The sequence below is a fragment of the Ahaetulla prasina genome, chromosome 1 (assembly GCF_028640845.1).
Source record: "Ahaetulla prasina isolate Xishuangbanna chromosome 1, ASM2864084v1, whole genome shotgun sequence".
Lineage (NCBI taxonomy): Eukaryota > Metazoa > Chordata > Lepidosauria > Squamata > Colubridae > Ahaetulla > Ahaetulla prasina.
The window spans coordinates 271,395,996-271,416,083 of record NC_080539.1 but is presented as its reverse complement, the minus strand read 5'-3'; positions in this window follow the sequence as shown (position 1 = coordinate 271,416,083).

Here is a 20,088-nt window from a genome sequence, read left to right as displayed (position 1 = left end):
TCCTGTATGTCGGCTGGGAGACCCCTGGCGAGCCGTCCGTGCGGCAGGTGTCCTTTTTCGGAACACCTGGCCCCTGGGGGCCTCGGCGGCGGCCGGATTCGGGCGCTGGGGGCAAGAGAAGCCTCCAGACGACCGTTGCCCCTGGACACCGGAAGTCGTCTCTCTGTTAGACCAATTCTTGAATACAGCTTGACTGTTTAGAACCCACACCACATTTCTGACATCAATACAATTGAACGTGTCCAGAAATATTTTACAAGAAGGGTTCTCCATTCCTCTGAATACAACAAAATACCTTATGTCACCAGACTTGAAATCCTGGGTTTAGAAAATTTAGAACTACGCCACCTTCGACATGTCCTGAGTTTAACTCATAGAATCATCTATTACAATGTCCTTCCTGTCAAAGATTACTTCAGCTTCAATTGCAACAATACACGAGCACACAATAGATTTAAGCTTAATGTTAACTGCTCCAATCTTGATTGCAGAAAATATAGTTGTTAATGCTTGGAATACAGCACCTCACTCTGTGGTCTCTTCCCAAAATCCCAAAAGCTTCAACCAAAAACTATCTACCATTGACCTCACCCCATTCCTAAGAGGTCTTTAAGGGGCGTGCATAACAGCACAAACGTGCCTACCGTTCCTGTCCTATTGTTTTCCTTCATTATATCCAATTAATATAGTTATTACATACTCATATATATGCTTATGTGTTGTTTAGTTGTTTCATGCGTATGCTTATATATACTGTGTGACAAAAATAAATAAATAAATAAATAAATTGCAGGTTGGCCAAGTACAAACAATGACATCATGATATATTTTAATGGCTCGGAGCTGTAGATCAGAAAGTGCCACTTATGGCCATGACAAAGAAGGACTGCTAGCTTGCAGCTCTGAAAACAAAGTAAGTTACTATGCAATAAATATATTCAGAACCAAAGTGAAACTCTTTTTCTCTGATAGCTTCTTATTTCTGAATTACGGTTTTCTCCACAATGATGTCAAGGATGAAGAGCAATGCAGCTGGGAGTCATTTTTATTGAATCTAGCCGTGTATATACACAATAAACTCAATTAATTGATCAACCTTTAATTAGACCGGTGGTTCACAGATCTCAAGTCCCACCAAGATTAATGCAACTACTACGAGGACATCCAGCTGCTTTGTTTGAAGAACCCAGACATCAGAACTGAAAATGTTATTGGACTCAAGCCAGCAAGACAGAAGGAAAAGAAAAGCTACATTGCCCTCTATTTCTTCCTGGGATTACAATCTATTTCACTTCTTTTGCAAATTATGGAAAGTATTCTTTTTTTTAGATCCCTGGTGTACAATCTCCCTGTTCAATATCTCAAAGATCCACTGCACCACTCCATTTGCATAGGCCATGAATGCAGTGGTGGGATTCAAATAATTTAACAACCAGTTCACCAAACTGCTCAGAAAGTTAACAACTGGTTCTCCCGAAGTGGTGCGAACTGGCTGAATCCCACCACTGCATGAGTGTGTTCCTTCCCACTTTCTTGCCCCCTGAGTTCAGAGAAGAGAAGAGAAGAGAAGAGAAGAGAAGAGAAGAGAAGAGAAGAGAAGAGAAGAGAAGAGAGGAGAAGGCATGTTGATATTTCTGCTATTGGTGAGACAAAGGAAATCTGATCTATCTTCTGAGATTGGTGTTCTCCCTCCAACCTCAAGGCAAAGGGGAGTTGAAAAATGTTATGGTCCCTCAGCTATCATCCGAAGAATGATAAGACTATATCTTAAACATCTTAACAACCTCCTAGTTATTTGTTCTCTCAGGATGCTGTACAGTATTTGGCAAACTGCTACACATGACAGACCTATCATCCCATATAATCACCACATACCTCATTCTTTGCTGATGCCTTAGCATGCAAACTGTTGCATTTGAAATGCATTCTGCTCAACACTGTATGCAAATACTGGCTCTTCTATCTTTTCTCTAAAAAATCTGCTTCTGTCCATTGAAAATGCATTCTGCTCAACACTGTATGCAAATACTGGCTCTTCTATCTTTTCTCTAAAAAATCTGCTTCTGTCCATTGAAAATGCATATATGTATATATGTAAATAAATTAATATTAGACTTGAATGTATAAATGATACATTGAAATAAGGGAGAAAAAAAATGGACAAGTAAGAAATGATTAACTGTTGCGAAGTTGTTGGAAAGAAACTATTGCTTAAAGATTCTTTTTTGTTTTTTGAAAAATGTTTAATAAAAATTATTTTTTAAAAATGCTGTTATTAAATAAATAGTAAACCCTTTCAATTCATTGTAGGGACAGAATAAGAATGCCTCACCCCAAAATTCCCAAAATCAGGCCCAGACTTTGGTGTCATCAAGTAGCCAACCATAAATTAAAGCAGCTCACAAGCGTAATGCTCCTTGGGTCATGTTATTTATGGCAGTCTGCCTGAGATTCAGGAAATAGGAAATAGTCATCTCATATAATAGCCTTTGACAGCTTGATCCTCCTCAAATATGCCGAGTCCCTTTCAAAATCAAACCATAGATACACAGAATATAAAGATTGGAAAAGATCTTAGAAATCATTTCATCCAGTGCAGAAATCTACTAGGATAGACATGTATGGGTGAATATGGCCACTTTGTAACTGATAGATTAAGACTATTCATCAGGGTGCTACCTGCTACTTCTCTGTACATGAATGAAAAATGGGTTTGCTTTGCATAGGGATGAGAAGGGTAGGACTGGCTTTCTAAACAGTAGGAGCCTAACCATTCTTTGGCCACTTTGCACAGGAGGCCAAATGAGGCATTTCCAGTCACTTGTCTGAAATGATATAGGATCTCCTGTTTGGACTAGAAGATCTCCAGGGTCCCTTCCAGCTCTATTCTGATTCTGAATGTAGATTTATTTTATTTATTTTATTTTATTTATTTATTTTGTCAATCATATATAAGATAACAGGTAAAAGTAAAAACATAATTTGGATACAGGAAAAGAGTAAGTAAAAAGGAATATTAGGACTGGGATGGTAGGCACACAGGTGCACTTACGTACCTGTGTGAATAAGTGCACCTTATGAATGTGATTATTTTGAAACTTGCATGAAGATAGCAAAACTAATATGAGGGTGTGGGTAAATAACGCCTTTATCAATTCAGTGACAGGTTTTCTCCACGCTCCAATGCATTTTTTCCCTCTTTTCTTTAATTCAGTGGAATATTAAGAAAATATAGTTTTATCATCAGAAATTGGTAAAATGTGTGTTGGATCAATGGCTGCAATGACGCTTTGTTTAACCACTCCCAAGTCAACAAAAACACCCTGGGCTATTTGAATGGACTCCATTACAGTATTCTGCCTTGAAATGGCATCAATTCTGTTTTGAGACTATCAAAATATCAGAACTTCAAATATTACCTAAAACAGCACACAAAATGTTGCAATTGTCAGAGTAAAGTAGGTTGATTCTTTTACAGAGCTGCCTATTTGTTTTAAGACTTTCTCTACAATACTGAGGTTTATATATTCCTAACGGAAGCCAGTGAAGGCAGAAGTCTGCCATTTTTACAGACTCCATCCTTCAACTGTTTCCCATATGTTTCTTCATGGCTATACAGTACTCTCATTTTTTCAAGGTTATAAAAAAGTTGTATCTTACTGAGAGGCCATGACATGATACGATCGCATCAATGCCAAGATAATTAGATCAATCTTTGTCCACCAATAGGATGAATTCAGGCGGCTTTAAATTGGGTTTTAAAGGATGTGGATAAAGAGATATAATACCCCTCCCCCCCCAAATCTTGCTGATAATATGGTATTCATCAATCGTAGTAACAGGATAGCCTCAAATGTTTTTGTCATCTGGGATAGGTACTTGGCTTGTTCCTATTATATCTTTTAATGTTTGCTTCTGCCCCTCAGGGAGATGGTGGAATTATGAAACGCTTTGATTCACTGTGATAGAACCAATGTAGCATGCATATAGAACCATTGCTAGAAGAGTTTCATCCAGTTTTCATGCTGCATTTATTCTGCCAATATGAGAGAGAGAGAGAAAGAGAGAGAGAGAGTCTTCCTTTCTGCCAGTGATTTCAGGTGGACAAATACATTGTATTTTAGAATTATTGTAAGCAGTCACCTAAAGTCATTTTTATCTTATGTCGCTGCACATTTTGCAATGGAACTAAATTCTCTTCAAGATAAATCTTCAAAGCCTAGAGCTTTCTTCTAAGTGGAAAGGATGTGACTTAAGCCCCCACTGAAAGAAATTATTGTCTATACTTCTGGCTATTTGAATGGCATTAACATTTGGTGTTTGGCAAAATTTAGCATCAGATATAATTAAATATTTGTTTAGATTCAAAATGAGCTGCGACTATTTCCTTTTCATTGTATTGTTTTCATGATTTTACACTCATTGTTCTTGATCAGTGATGAGACTGCAAATATACATACATACATACATACATACATACATACATACATACATACATACATACATACATACATATATATATATATATATATATATATATATATATATATATATATATAATCACTATGATAAAAGTAAAGCTCAGCAGATGATTTAAGTTGCATGAATGAATGGCCCATCACAGATAACAGAAACATCAAAAGGACTTTTGTGGATCTTTATATCCCCCGCCCCCGCAACCACACTATCCTCCTCGGAGTAGTGATTTTACTGCTAGTGAAGAAGTGGGTTTATACTTGCAAATAAGGTTTCGGAAAAATGTCAACCATTCTTTCCTTGTTACACAGCTGGCTAATTTTTCCAGAAGTTTAGGCTAGGAGATCTTCATGGTTGTATGTGAAAGTTGCTTGACATCTGTACGGAGCTCTCTTAAAGAAATTCTGAGGCGTTGGCTGCTTAGCAAAGGCCCATGTATACATGGGTACAGTGGAACAGTTTATCATTTTTTTCAGTTAAATAATAAATAACCTTTGAAGTTGTATATATTTTCAACATTCCATGAAGAATCTTCTCAACAAGAACAAAGCTTTATTATTATTATTATCTGAATCACACTCTTGAAGCAAGAAACAGACACCATTGCTGGAGGCTCTACTGCAGTTCAGTATTCTAGAGCATTCAGTCTAGTCTACAAAATGTGTCAGGCAAACTGTGAAATCCTAAAATGAATACACACAAACATATACACACTGTAGCATTCATTTATGAGGCAATGAGACAGAAAAGTTAGATACGTAAAATGGGCAGCTGTATAAATTCTCTAAATGAAACCAATAAAATTTACCATATTTAAAATAAACACTGTTTATTCAGATCTATTGGATTCAACGCTGATCTTGAAAAAAAGGTTATTAAAAGTCAAGGAACCTTATCAAAACTCCCCATATAACATAGGTATTTTCAACTGTTCATTAATACCACTTTCCTTACCTACTCAGTTTCCTTAAAGGGAAATGCCATTTGATCTTTTAAAATTTATTGGAGGAGGAATAAATGACTCTCTGAAAGCTTGTTCTCATTTTGACAGGCAAAGACGATAGAGGGAGAAAAAAAAGTCTAAGATGATATAAACCCCAACAAACTATTAACCACCAGCCACTCTTTCTTGTTATTAATTCATTAGTAATTTTAAATAGGTTTTTATTCATTCAAATCTGATAAATATTATTGGAATTCTTATTGTTCCATTATATGATCATAAGGTACTTAGTCATTTAAGACATTCTCCAAAAACCTTCCTATCCTCCTCAACTGATGTAAGAAGTAATTTTCATATTTCATCTCACTGAGGGTGTCAAAGTGATGCACATCTAGTTATTCATCCTCACAATAACCCAATGAAGTTGGTGAGACTGAGACTAATTGACTTACTCAAGGCTACCTATTATTTCAAGGCTAAGATTGGATTACTGGCTATGTCTTGATCTTCTACATCAGTTACTATTTCCATTTCACTACTCTGATTTTTAGGCAATCAAGCTGAATCTAGCTCTAACTAACCACATAACATTTACACATACAATATTTTAAACATTTTTTTCACGAGCATTGTAATGTAATGAATGTGGCTTAGTAGGAAATCATCTGTTTCATTAAGTAAAAATAGTATTTCTAATAGTATGGGTCAATATTTTATGTTAGGATTCTTTTCTTTTAAGATCAAACGTTAAAAGAAACACCTACATGCCTTCTAAAACTATATTTACTCAGAAGCAGATTTTTATGAAATTCAGAGTGAGTTCTAAACATTTACTTTCCCAATATTGCAACATCAAACTCTACCCATTAGCAAAATACTTCTTCAACCATTAATATTTGTACATGCACACCCACTAATGCTTCTTGAACTTAATCATTTTAAAGAGCCTAACGATTTCAGGTGAACAGAAAATACACTGCAATGATAGCTATGGCATATCACATCTATTATCTCCGGAATGCTACACACCACATGGGGAAGCGCATGCTTCGAACTCTCAATGACTCATTCCATAAATTGGTCAAATAAAGGTGAGTGGCATTTATCATAATACAGCCTAATTTTCTATCTAGATTATCCCTAATTAATGACCTCTTCAACATTACAGAGGAGACATAGAGAGGTCTATCTGAAGACCGGAATTTCAGTTTATAATGAGGGATCCAAGTCTGGAAACTGCTTATGTCATGCTCTATTTTTTTAAAGAAGGTCCATGAATTTGAGGATTTGAATTACACTTAAAATATACAGTAGGTGAGGAATGATAGAATAAGAAAGATAAGAGCAAATCTTGATGAATCTGGGATTGAAAACTGGTAAGATAAAGGTTCCCCTCGCACATATGTGCTAATCGTTCCCGACTCTAGGGGGTGGTGCTCATCTCCATTTCAAAGCCGAAGAGCCAGCGCTGTCCGAAGATGTCTCTGTGGTCATGTGGCCAGCTTGATTCAATGCCAAAGGCGCATGGAACGCTGTTACCTTCCCACCAAAGGTGGTCCCTATTTTTTCTACTTGCATTTTTTACGTGCTTTTGAACTGCTAGGTTGACAGAAGCTGGGATAAGTAATGGGAGCTCACCCCGTTACACGGCAGCACTAAGGATTAGAACCGCTGATCTTTCGATCAACAAGCTCAGTGTCTTAGCCCCTGAACCACCGCATCCCTATTGAAAACTGGTACCTAATAAAATTTCCTATGGGAAAGGAAAAGGAAAGGAAAACAATATTTAATTGTTTAAATATTACAACAGGACATCCAGTAATGACATATTTGTGAGACTTATATTAAGAATGTTGCTGGGGCCTGAATTCAACTTAAGTGAGAGCCAACTCCTGGTCTAAAGCATAATATGCCTTCTGCAAGAGATATTTCAATAATAATAATAATATAAATCAGCTATGGTGGTCCTAGTGATTACCAGCACATTTGGTGCCATATCAAAAAATCTTTGGCAGCACTTAGGAAAGCTGTGCATTGACAAAATTTCCATCTGCCGATTGCAAAGTACCACACTGCTTTGAGCTACACATATACTACACAAATAAATTACAACATCCTAGGTTCTTGGGTAGAACTTAATGCATAAGAAGTCCAATACCAGCTAAAGAATTGACAGCTGTGATTTCACATTGTTGAGATAATGATGATGATGATGATGATGATAGAAAAAAATAGAAGGAATAGAACTGGGAAATGGAAACATAGTAAAACATAGATGGTTACAAATACCTAGGCATATTGGAAGCAGATAACATCTTGAATGGAAAAGTCAAAGAGTCAACGCAAAAAGAATACATCAGGAGAGTCCACAAAATATTAAAATCAAAGCTGAAAACTGGAAACATAATTAAAGCCATTAATACATGGGCAGTTCCAGTGATATGCTACTCAGCTGGAATTATCAACTGGACTTTGGCTGAACTGGAAAACTTGGACCGGAAAACATGCAAACTTTTGAATGTGTACCATGCTTTACATCCACAAAGTGACATTGATAGGTTGTACCTGCCAAGAAAAATAGGGGGCAGAGGACTATTGCAAATCCATCAAACTGTAGAAGAAGAAAAAAGAAGTTTGAATGATTATGTGAACCAAAGCACAGAAAGATTTCTGCAGGCTGTGAAAACGGAGAACATTATAAAACAACAGAAACAAAGGCAGAATATAAGGAAAAACAACTGGATGACAGATTAAATAGATGGAAAACCAAAGCTTTGCATGGACAGCACTTAAAAAACATTGAAGGAAAATGTGATGACAACTTGACATGGGCATGGCTTAAGATGGGGACCATCAAGAAAGAAACAGAAGGTTTAATATTCGCTGCTCAAGAACAAGCACTACAATCTAATGACATGAAAGCGAAGATACAAAAATCCACCAACAATCCAAACTGCCGACTTTGCAACAACAAAGTCAAAACTGTTTCACATTTAATATGTGAATGCAGCAACATTGCACAAACTGATTACAAAGCTAGACACGAACGAGTTGCTAAATTAATCCACTGGTCATTATGTAAAAAAATACAACTTGCCTGTATCCAAAAAGTCATGGGAACATAAAGTAGAAAAAGTTATAGAAAATGAGAAGGTGAAAATCTTGTGGGACTTTCAAATACAGACGGAACACAACATGCCAGATATCACAGTTGTGGAAAACCGAAATGTACAATTTATTGACATTGTGGTACCAGGAGATGCCATTGCTTTACACAATGTAAGCCGCCCTGGGTCTTCGGAGAAGGGCGGGATATAAATTCAAATAAAAAAAAGAGTTGAAGAAAAAGAACTGGAAAAAATCATGAAATATCGCGACCTGGCCATCAAAACTACACGGCTATAGATGAAACATGTAACAGTGATACCCATTGTCATTGGGGCACTTGGTACCATGTCCAAGAATTTTATAAGATACATCAACAAATTTTAGCTTCCTGCAATAACACCAGCGGAACTGCAAAAAACTGGGCTACTCAGAACATTATATATCTTAAGAAGGTACTTAGTTGATACTGTTGTGTCTTCGCCCCCCCCCCCACCCGAACCTGCCCCCCGCGAACCTGGCCTCCTGGCAGAAAGTGACTCAGAGAGCGAGGGGGGAAAGCCGACAGGGCTTTCCTCTGCGAAGCCTCCTTCTCTGGCTCCGCTCCAAGTCCTAGAGGCAGGCCAGGTGGAGGAGATGACGAGGCTTCTGCATTTCCTCCCTCTCAGGCCACGCCTCAATCAGTCATGGCTGGACCCCCGGTATTGCAGACAGGAGAGATGGCAACATCAAAAGAAAGGGTGGGGCAGGCCTAGAGAGTGCTGAGTCACAGAGCCACACCCCACAGGATATAAAATCAGGAGGGGCTGCCCTATAGTTCTTGTGACGAACAAACAATTGACTGTTGAAAACGTTGGCTGTACTTTGGCTCCTGGACTCTGCTTCGTTTCCTTCTGAACTTTGGGATTGTTCCAGCTCGAACTGCAATCGCTCTGATAGATAAGAGGACTTGGCAAGAATAAATTGCTGGCACATCTAGTCAGTTTGCATTTCTAATTGATTGTGGTTGGGGGGACAGAACAGATACCTAGGACGCTGGCAGCAACCCGTATCAACCATTAGCACCAGTCAATGGTATTTGTGATGCCTTTTTGAATGTTCAGTTGACTGAGTTCATGTGTAATGAATAAAAGTTTAAAAATTAAATTATTATTATTAAAAGTAATAATAATAATAATAATAATAATAATAATAATAATAATAATAATAATAATAATAATAATAATAATAATAATAATAATAATAATAATATGCTGCCTGACTACCCTCAGTTCTGGGTAGTTTGCAGTTGTTAACACATTTGAAACACAAAACAGTGCAAATAATACTTTCTTTTAAAAGGATACAATCAAGTATTAGTTAATGCATTTCAAAGATCCAATTGTAACACTATATCCAAGTTTCTCCAAGACAAGTTTGCCAGTTTACGGAAGTTATTTTGCTGAAATCTTAATGCCATCAGAACTTTCTAGGGCTCTAGTTTGTCTTTTAAAATTAATTATTCAAGGAACAATAAATCCTTGTCAATAAAGAATTTTTGAAGTCATCCTAAAATCTAAGAATGATGGTTTGAGAGGCAGAAGCAAAAAGCATCCCAAAGGGTATATGAATCTGATCTGTTTTTTCTCTGTTGTTCTTAATGGCACCCAAACCCATCCCCTTAGGAGACAACTGTACTTTCCCTTATGGTAATATTACCTTGCTGCTAAACTCTATATATTTTATATTTACAGAAGGTTTACTGCATTTTTTTCACAGTTCCTAATTATTCAACTGGGTTTGCATTGGAGAACTTTTTGGTGGATTGTACCTTATATTAATTAATTGGAAGGAGATGTTGGGTTTTCCATGAGAGAAAAACCAAATAATCAGTTCTTGGAATGCTAACATGCCATGTTATAGATGGATCTTCTACCAGTGAAGTGAACAGAAGTCTTGCTTCCATTGCTGCCACCGCCTCGTTTTGCATGCTGTTCACTGCTATAAATAAGGCAGGGAACTTTATGTGGCAAGACTTTTTTGTGAAGGAAGAATCTTTTGTAAAATTAGGTGAGCCCATGCCGAAGGAGGCAATTTTTTGATTAAATAAGCAGAACATCTGATAAAAGCTTCTGTTTGTTTTTGAAGTGTTAAGCATAGACGTATATCGTTTTTATCTGTCAACGGCCATCATCTTGTCAGAGTTTGGCTGTTGTTGATTTATTACAACCTATGTGAATGTATAATTGGGTAGGCTGGTCTTTAAATCTGCTCAATGCAGGCAGAAATTTGGAAACCACGGTGCCTCAAAGCAATAGAGGAGGAGAAAGGGAAAGATAAACCTAGCAGATGAGATGCGCTCTTCAACTCTTCATTACTCTTATGGGCCCTTTCCCCATAAGATTTGTCAATGTTAGTAATGAAAACATCTAAAATGGAAGGGTTCCCCGCCTGCATATTATTTAAAACATCTTCTCCTCACTCAACAGTTATCATATCCTTCAGAGCAAGTGTTATGCTTAGAATGGGTACAGAGATTTCATCTTGACGAATGCTTGTTTTAGGTTATAGTATAGCTATTCTGGCCTAGGACGTCCTTGGAGAAGAGAAACAGCTAGAATGTTCCTGGGAAAATTAATTCAAATTGCAAACTAAGACATTTATTTAAAGCTGGATTATAATGAGGTTTGTTGACTTTTATTAAAAGCCAGTGAGTTAAAACTATGCACATATTATTCCTGCCTTTATTTGTTTAATTTCCCTCCCTTCCTGGCTTACAAGTAATAATGAAGATAATGAAGATAATATAGATATAGATACAAAAATAGAGATATTAAAAAGGATAATTGTCTGTGGCTTTGCATATTTAAATTTCAAAATCAGATAAAGAGCAATTGGAGAAAAAATGACAGTGGTTGAAAACTGACTCCTATAAATAATGTTTTAAAGGAACATATTAAAACCTTAAAGACATGGTCAGAGAGAAGAGGGAGTCAAGCTATTCTCCAAAGCACCTGAGGGTAGAGTAAGAAGCAATGGGTGGAAACTAATCAAGGAGAGAAGCAACTTAGAACTAAGGAGAATTTCCTGACAGAACAATTAAACAATTAAGTTATGAATGTTAAGTTATTAACTTAAACAATTACGTTATGCCTACTGTTACCATATGCCTCCCACCGACCCGTACGCTCTCACAGAGAGGGACTTCTCAGGGTGCCGTCGGCCAAGCAATGTCGGCTGGCGGCCCCCAGGGGAAGGTCCTTCTCTGTGGGGGCTCCCACACTCTGGAACGAACTTTCCCCGGGTTTACGCCAAATACCTGACCTTCGGACCTTTCGCCGCGAACTGAAGACGCATCTTTTTATTCGCGCGGGACTGGCTTAAATTTTACGGATTGTATAGTTTTATTATTAATTTTAAACGGGGTTTTAATTTTTATATATTTTAAAATTTTAGGCAAGTATAATAAGTTTTTTAATTCTGCATTTTATAGGTTATTGTCTAGTCTGTTTTTATTTGCCTGTACACCGCCCTGAGTCCTTCAGGAGAAGGGCGGTATAAAAATCTAATAAATGAATGAATGAATGAATGAATGAATGCTCGAACACTGGAAATTTTTAAGATGATGTTGGATAACCATTTGTTTGAAGTGGTATAAGGTTTCCTGCCTAAGCAGGGGGTTGGACTAAAAGACCTCCAAGGTCTCTTCCAACTCTGTTGTTGTTGTTGTTGTTATTTTGGGCAGCTGAATGTCTTATTATCATCATCCTTATTTTCAGCAGTGAGTGACAATGACATTATGATGTTATGAAGGGTGGAAGCAACTTGGGTTTAAGTATATTAGGGAAATTATCATTGCATTTTAAGTATGTTCAGTCTTATGAAATTTTAACTTGGCTACTCTGATTTTCTTTCCCATCACAAATCAGTGGATTTTGGGGGAGATTTCCTGCTAAATTTCTATAACGTGTCTGTGGGTTCTGAGGATGCAAAAGGAGCTCAATTTCCAACTTTCTTCCCTTGCCATAAACTAATCTAGTACTATGATATTGCAAGCACCTTTCTCTAAAATAAAATGTGCTATTTTGTTTTAACATAAAATGGAAAATATGTGCAACATAAAGGGGGAAAAATACATAATATAAATTAGCTTTTGTTCAGTTTGAATGTGAGATTACAAGAAAACATAGTTCGATTTGAATCCATGATTCAAAATTCAGGGACAAACTGCTTTGATTTGAACTATTTTGAGATCTGAATTTTAATTAAAAAAAATCATTTACAGGATATAATGGAAAAGCATCCAAATACTTCAAGAATTTTCATTTTTTTTTTAGCAGAATGAGATAAAATAGCAGTGGTAATAGAAAGTTTACAGGACATTAACCTTCCTAAGTTTCAGCTGGATACTTTTAAGGATTTTGCCACAGTCTATATTTGAAATATTCCCTCCGTACCTCTTTTGAGGCAGAGATAATAGAACTGAGGAAGTATAGCACAGCTGCCTCCAAATTATCCAGCACAAAAAACTTAGGCTCTACTGAATCAAGGCAAAGAGAAAAGTGTTCAAAACTGTTTTAAAAATAAGCTTTTTTTTTTTGACATAGCAGACTTTATAAGATACTGAGGAACATCCAGTTTATTTATTATTTATTTTATTAATAAAATGTATAAGGTCTCCCATCTATCTGACAAAAACTCTGAGTGGCGAAAAACTTCATTGTCTTCGGTCTGACCTAAGCATGGTACATAAAATCATCTGCTACAATGTCCTACCAGCCAATGAATTCTTCAGCTGCAACCAAAATAACAAGAGTACACAATAGATACAAACTCATAGTAAACCGATCCAAACGAGACTGCAGAAAATACGACTTCAGTAATAGAGTTGTCAGCTCCTGGAATGCACTACCTGACTCTATGGTTCTTCCCCAAATCCCCAAAACTTTAACCTTAGACCGTCTACTGTAGACCTCACCCCATTCCTAAGAGGTCTGTAAGGGTGTGCATAAGTACACCAGTGTGCCTACCGTCCCTGTCCTAATGTTTTCTTTTATTCATACCCTTTACATGTGTTTATAATTATGTTTACATTTGTATCTGTCATAAAATACATGCTTGACAAAAATAAATAAATAAATAAACAAACAAACAAACAGTGGTTAAAGGCACAAAGCTTTAAATTACAAGACTGTAAGTTTTAGGCATGGCCCTGGCACAAATCCAGTCGGGCATCTCCCTCTCATGCCTAGAAAGAAAATTGCAGGACTTGTCCAAGCAATCACCAGGAATCAAGACTCACTTGAAGCCTCCTGCACAAAGTTGGTTTGGTCCAGTTTTTCAGCAAGGTGGTACTTCTCTTGAGAAGGATCAATTTATTGCTACTTTAATAGGATGTTAACCTAGGCAGGACACAATGAGAAGCTTGACCTCTGGTGATTGACTATTGACTCGCTGAGGATTTGTGGGTGCTAAGAGGGTTGGCACTGCTGATTGGCAAGGTTGCTCACTCACTGGTAATTCTGTCTTCACTGACTTAGGTGAGGCATTAAGGCAGATTAGAGCACATTGACAAAGTTGGGTCATTTGTATTAGAGTTGCGTCTTGCTGACTTGTTGATTTGTTAGTAGAGCTAGCAGAAGTAGGCTGGAACTGTGTGATGCAGTCCCATAGAGATAAGCGGGTCACAGAAAAAGAGAAAATGGCATTTGTAGTCCTATCCCTATCCCACTCCCATTCTTAAAAGCAGCAAATATTTGAGTCAGACGATAAATATTAGTTTAGCCCCTTTTTTCATTGTAGAGTGACAGGAATATGGGCCGGTGAATAGCGCAGGCTGGTAAAGCCTGTTATTAAGAACACAAAGCCTGCAATTACTGCAGGTTCGAGCCCGGCCCAAGGTTGACTCAGCCTTCCATCCTTTATAAGGTAGGTAAAATGAGGACCCAGATTGTTGGGGGGGCAATAAGTTGACTTTGTAAAAATATACAAATAGAATGAGACTATTGCCTTATACACTGTAAGCCGCCCTGAGTCTTCGGAGAAGGGCGGGGTATAAATGTAAACAAACAAACAAACAAAAAAAGGAAACATTGACCCCCAAATTCAAAGATTGACTTAAGTATGTGCTCCCGAGTGGTCACTCTTAAGCCCATATTCCAGGTGTTAGCAACTGAGCTCCCAGTTGTGTTGGGAAGTCCAGCCTAGATATGTTTGTTTAGAACAACTAATACAGTAAGTAGCTGAAGCTTGTGACTGGGCCGATTAAAGGAAGTGAAATTTGTGAAAATGAATGCTAGCTTTGCAACCCCAAAGTTGTTCTCATGTGTTGATAAAATTAATTGGTATATTTATGTGAATACCGGGCAGCTCATTTCACCACTCAGTTCTCTGCACTCTCCATATTTGAAAAGAAATAGCTGCATGTTATATTGCTTTTAGCACCCCAGAAGCAGCAGAAGAGCTCCTGGATCTACTGTGCACTTTGAAGGGCTATGAAACACTTTGAAACCACTTGATTCAATTTGCTGCTTTGAAACCCTGCTTCGGTCCCTAAATCTGCTTTGAGGGGGGTTTATTTAAGGTGCGCACCCATTTAAACTTTTGCACAGACTTACTATATGATGACTAGTGATGGATGTTATATTCCCTCCCCAACTCATCTGAGGTTATAAAGAATGGTGTGGATTTAAATACCACTAAGAATAAGTCTTAATTAAAAATTAAAAAGCCTAACTTAAACTCAGTTACAGAGTTCTTGTAGATCCAATTTATAAATAGAAAAGGAATTCTTTTTTTTTGTTTTACTGGGGAAAAATCTGAAATTTATTTTCTGGGCAGTAGAACCTTATCACATTCTCATTTAAGTTGAATAATACTAAAACAATTTTCATCTCCTTCTGGAATGCATATGTAAATCAGTTATTTTACATTTTTTGTGACTTTCTTTTATCTGATATACTAAAATGTCTGTGTATTTCTCAACATACGTATTTTTCTAATTCAGTTTCCCAGCATAGTTTTTTTTTTAATTCAGCTGTCTCATAGTATTTGCTTCTAGATAAACATAGTTATCCATAAAAGCATTCAGTAAGGTGCTCTATATTTATACTTCTTAATGTATTTCCCCCCCACTAAATACTTCTATTTGCAAATGTATGAATAAAGAAAATAGACACAAATGGATTATTTTAGTTCTATGCTATGACAAACTCTGCCTGAATGATCATGCATTTTCATTTTCACCACTCAGTTCTCTGCACTCTCCATATTTGAAAAGAAATAGCTGCATGTTATATTGCTTTTAGCACCCCAGAAGCAGCAGAAGAGCTCCTGGATCTACTGTGCACTTTGAAGGGCTATGAAACACTTTGAAACCACTTGATTCAATTTGCTGCTTTGAAACCCTGCTTGGTCCCTAAATCTGCTTTGAGGGGTTTATTTAAGGTGCACCCATTTAAACTTTTGCACAGACTTACTATATGATGACTAGTGATGGATGTTATATTCCCTCCCCAACTCATCTGAGGTTATAAAGAATGGTGTGGATTTAAATACCACTAAGAATAAGTCTTAATTAAAAATTAAAAAGCCTAACTTAAACTCAGTTACAGAGTTCTTGTAGATCCAATTTATAAATAGAAAAGGAATTCTTTTTTTTTGTTTTACTGGGGAAAAATCTGAAATTTATTTTCTGGGCAGTAGAACCTTATCACATTCTCATTTAAGTTGAATAATACTAAAACAATTTTCATCTCCTTCTGGAATGCATATGTAAATCAGTTATTTTACATTTTTTGTGACTTTCTTTTATCTGATATACTAAAATGTCTGTGTATTTCTCAACATACGTATTTTTCTAATTCAGTTTCCCAGCATAGTTTTTTTTTTAATTCAGCTGTCTCATAGTATTTGCTTCTAGATAAACATAGTTATCCATAAAAGCATTCAGTAAGGTGCTCTATATTTATACTTCTTAATGTATTTCCCCCCCACTAAATACTTCTATTTGCAAATGTATGAATAAAGAAAATAGACACAAATGGATTATTTTAGTTCTATGCTATGACAAACTCTGCCTGAATGATCATGCATTTTCATTTTCACCAAAATCCATGGTAGATTTCTTTTATATCTTTAACCAGGGGCACTAAGGAATTCCCCGTAACAAAGGAAAATTCTCAAACTTAAGCAGTGTAATATAAAATGGAGCAACGAGTACTGCATAACATTATTCTCTTAGACAACCTCTTCTGATACACATGCATTAAAAGGCAAAAATACAGTTAATTAGGAGATATAATCCTTTGAAAATGTGAAATGAGAGGATACATATTTTTAAAAATCTAAAATATGCCTAAGGTATCGAGTAAGATAGAAACAATCTCAGAATGAGAACGAAGCAAGGTATTTTGGAGGGATCTCTTAGATGACAATTGATGCCGCTAAAGACTTAAGTGCATCTCAACATTTATGTTGGCCTAAGCAAAAGACTGGCTGAACTGAATATTTTCAGTTCTCTAAGATGAACTGACTTAATCACTGTTTGTAAAAATGTAGCTTTAATTCTCCACATTTACATTTCTCAGGTGCCAAAGAGGGACTGGAATACATAAGCCATATTCCAGAAGCTGATCCACCATCAGATGAATCAGATACATTATTGTCCTCCATAGGGTTTGGAGCTGAGAGACACTATACTGTACATGCATGCTGCTTCAGCATCTGGAGTAGGGGAGGGCCTGGAAGAAGTGGAGAAACATTTTGTTCAGAAACCAGATGTGCCAGTATGGCTGATACTGGTCATTTGCCTTCTCTATTGGTTTATGTCTCTAGGTTATTGCTTAGGTCCACAAAGCCCACCAGGTATACATTTTAAAGGGGAGGGACCTGGTTTAGGTGTTCACTGAATGCCATTTTAATGGAGTTGCAGAAATTGTTTCCTTGGTACGTTCACTGGTTGTGCAGTAGCACAATCTCTTTAAAAGGAACTGTGTATCTTAGTTATGTAAAGGAACAATGATCCTTATTTATTTATTTGTTAGTTTGTTTGTTTGTCAAACATGTACAAGATAACAAGTATAAGTATGAACATAAACACGAACAAAGGAAGTAAATACAGAAAAATGGGGATAGTAAGACAGGGACGGTAGGCATGTTGATGTGCTTATGCACACCCCCTTTAAGGACTTCTTAAGAATGGAATGAGGTCCACGGTAGACAGTTTGAGATTGAAGCTGTGAGGGTTTGAGGCTGTAACAATGGAGTCGGGTAGGGCATTCCAGGCATTGACCATTCTGTTGCTGAAGTTGTATTTTCTGTAATCAAGTTTGGAGTGGTTTGCCTTAAGTTTATATCAATTGTTTGCCCGTGTATTATTGTGGTTGAAGCTGAAGAAGTCATTTACAGGCAGGATGTTATAGCAGACAATTTTATGAACTATGCTTAGATCGGGCCAGCAGACAGGCAGTACAGTTCCAGGTTGTCCAAGCCCAAAATTTCAAGCCTGGAGGCATAGGAAATTCTATTGTGAGTAGAGGAGTGGAGTACTTTTCTTGAGAAATACCTCTGAACCTGCTCAAGGCGTTAATGTCCAATATACAGTGTGGGTTCCAGGTGGATGAGCTGTATTCAAAAATTGTCCTGGAGATGAAAGGAGTTCTATATATCTCCAGTTTGCCAATAGAAAACAGGATATTCTACCACCCCCCAGCAACTTGATCTTAGTTTATCTAAATATGATTCCACAGGGCCCAATTTAACATCTCTTGTCTCAAGGTTCCTCCTGGGGTTAATCACCACACATTATTTTGGGACTCTACAAATGACGATAAACATACATAGCAAAGGAAGGATTTGCTTGCCCTTTTCTTTCTGAGGAACAGAGAGACAGCAATGTAAAACTAGCCTGTAAATTACCACCGGTCTTCCCCCCCTAATTCAGTGGTGATGTAGAGAGAGGGGAAAGCAATATGTCACTTAATGAGCTTTATTGGGCTTGTGGATCAGGTGAAATACAGCCCCTGTTTGCTTCCACCAACTAAATGTACATCTTTCTAATGTGATTAGGCCTTCATATAGGGCAGAAGGCAATTTATTATTCTGCCAGGGAGAACCAAGTTTTTCTTTAAAAATTGTTACTCCCGAAGTCGGCAATTACTTTAAAATAAATTTACCAAAGGCGAAATTGTGCCTCTTGGGTCAGCAAAGGACTTCTCTGTTTTTCTTGAAGAGACAAGGTGTTTATTAAGGACCTTCTTAGTTTACTATGTAGGGTTTTTCACTTTGAATAATTGTCCAATTAAATATAATTTGGAAATCTGTACTAACAGAGTGCTTGCATTGTACTAGGAAGAATATCTCTGAAAGATGTGCGTTAATAAATCCCTCTGAGCCGTATCACCTTTAAAAATGGTTGCTTTTGTTTAATTTTTGGAATTTTTTAGTAGAGATCTAAGCTGTATATTTGGTCACACTGCTATTTTTGCACAAATAATTTATATAGGTCCTTCTTTTGAAATCCAGAGAAGGCAGGTTCAATATTTAATATAAGGTGGTTTTTTTTCCTGGATGGTAGCTCGTGTTTAGACAAGGACATATTTTATGGCTGAAACTTTGATATCTCATGTTTCTGTCTAGTTATTTTTAGTTACGCTTATAATAGGAAAATAATAATATAAGTATTACAAAGATTTAGAACTGTAGGTTCCTGATGTGAGGGGGGAAAAAAATATTTCAAGCGGATTTTATCAGGTATTAGTCTTTTCCTTCCACCTTCATTATCATACTTGTCTTCTATTGAAAAATTCCCCTTAGCAATCTGCTTTTAGATAGACAGGTTTGTAACCTGCAGAGTTTAAATATACGTGATGTCAAAATGCTAACTGAAGATAAATTTAAATGGAACAATTAGTGAAAGGAATACGAACATGGTCTGGAATATATTAATACTTGTTTGGAGCTAAATTGATATATTCAATAGCAGAGAATACAGTGGATGGAGCAAAGCACATAAGCTATCAATACTCGGGAACTTAGAAACTAGGGGAAAAACACATCCATAGTGTTTTCTAGAATAAAGAAATCTGCCATGTATGGGGTTTTTTTGTTTTTTTTTGAGGAAGAAATAGAATGATTCATCAATATGGACTCAATTTCAGTATGGACAGTAGTAATAACATTTGTGGCTTTTCAGACCACAGAGGCATCCATTGTTCTCAACTCACCATTCTTGTACAAGATAGGACATGTTAAGGAAATAATTGGAGGGATTGTCTATGGCAGTGAATTCCATTCAGATTTTTTTTTAAAATAAAAATAAAAATGATGAATAGCACACTGTGAAAATTCATATGACATAGATTGGACTGCACATTCTTAGAAGTACCCTAAGGAATAAGAATTGAGTAAGTGGTGGTCTGGAATTCAAATCTTTGGGGCAATTTGAACATTAAATCAATTGGTTGCTAATTAATTGCAATGAGTAAAAGGTATGCCAAAGGAAACAGAAGGCTCAACAAGCCACTGAGGAGACTAAAGGGATGTTAATGATGCACACATTGTTAACATTTCTGTCATTCTTGGCA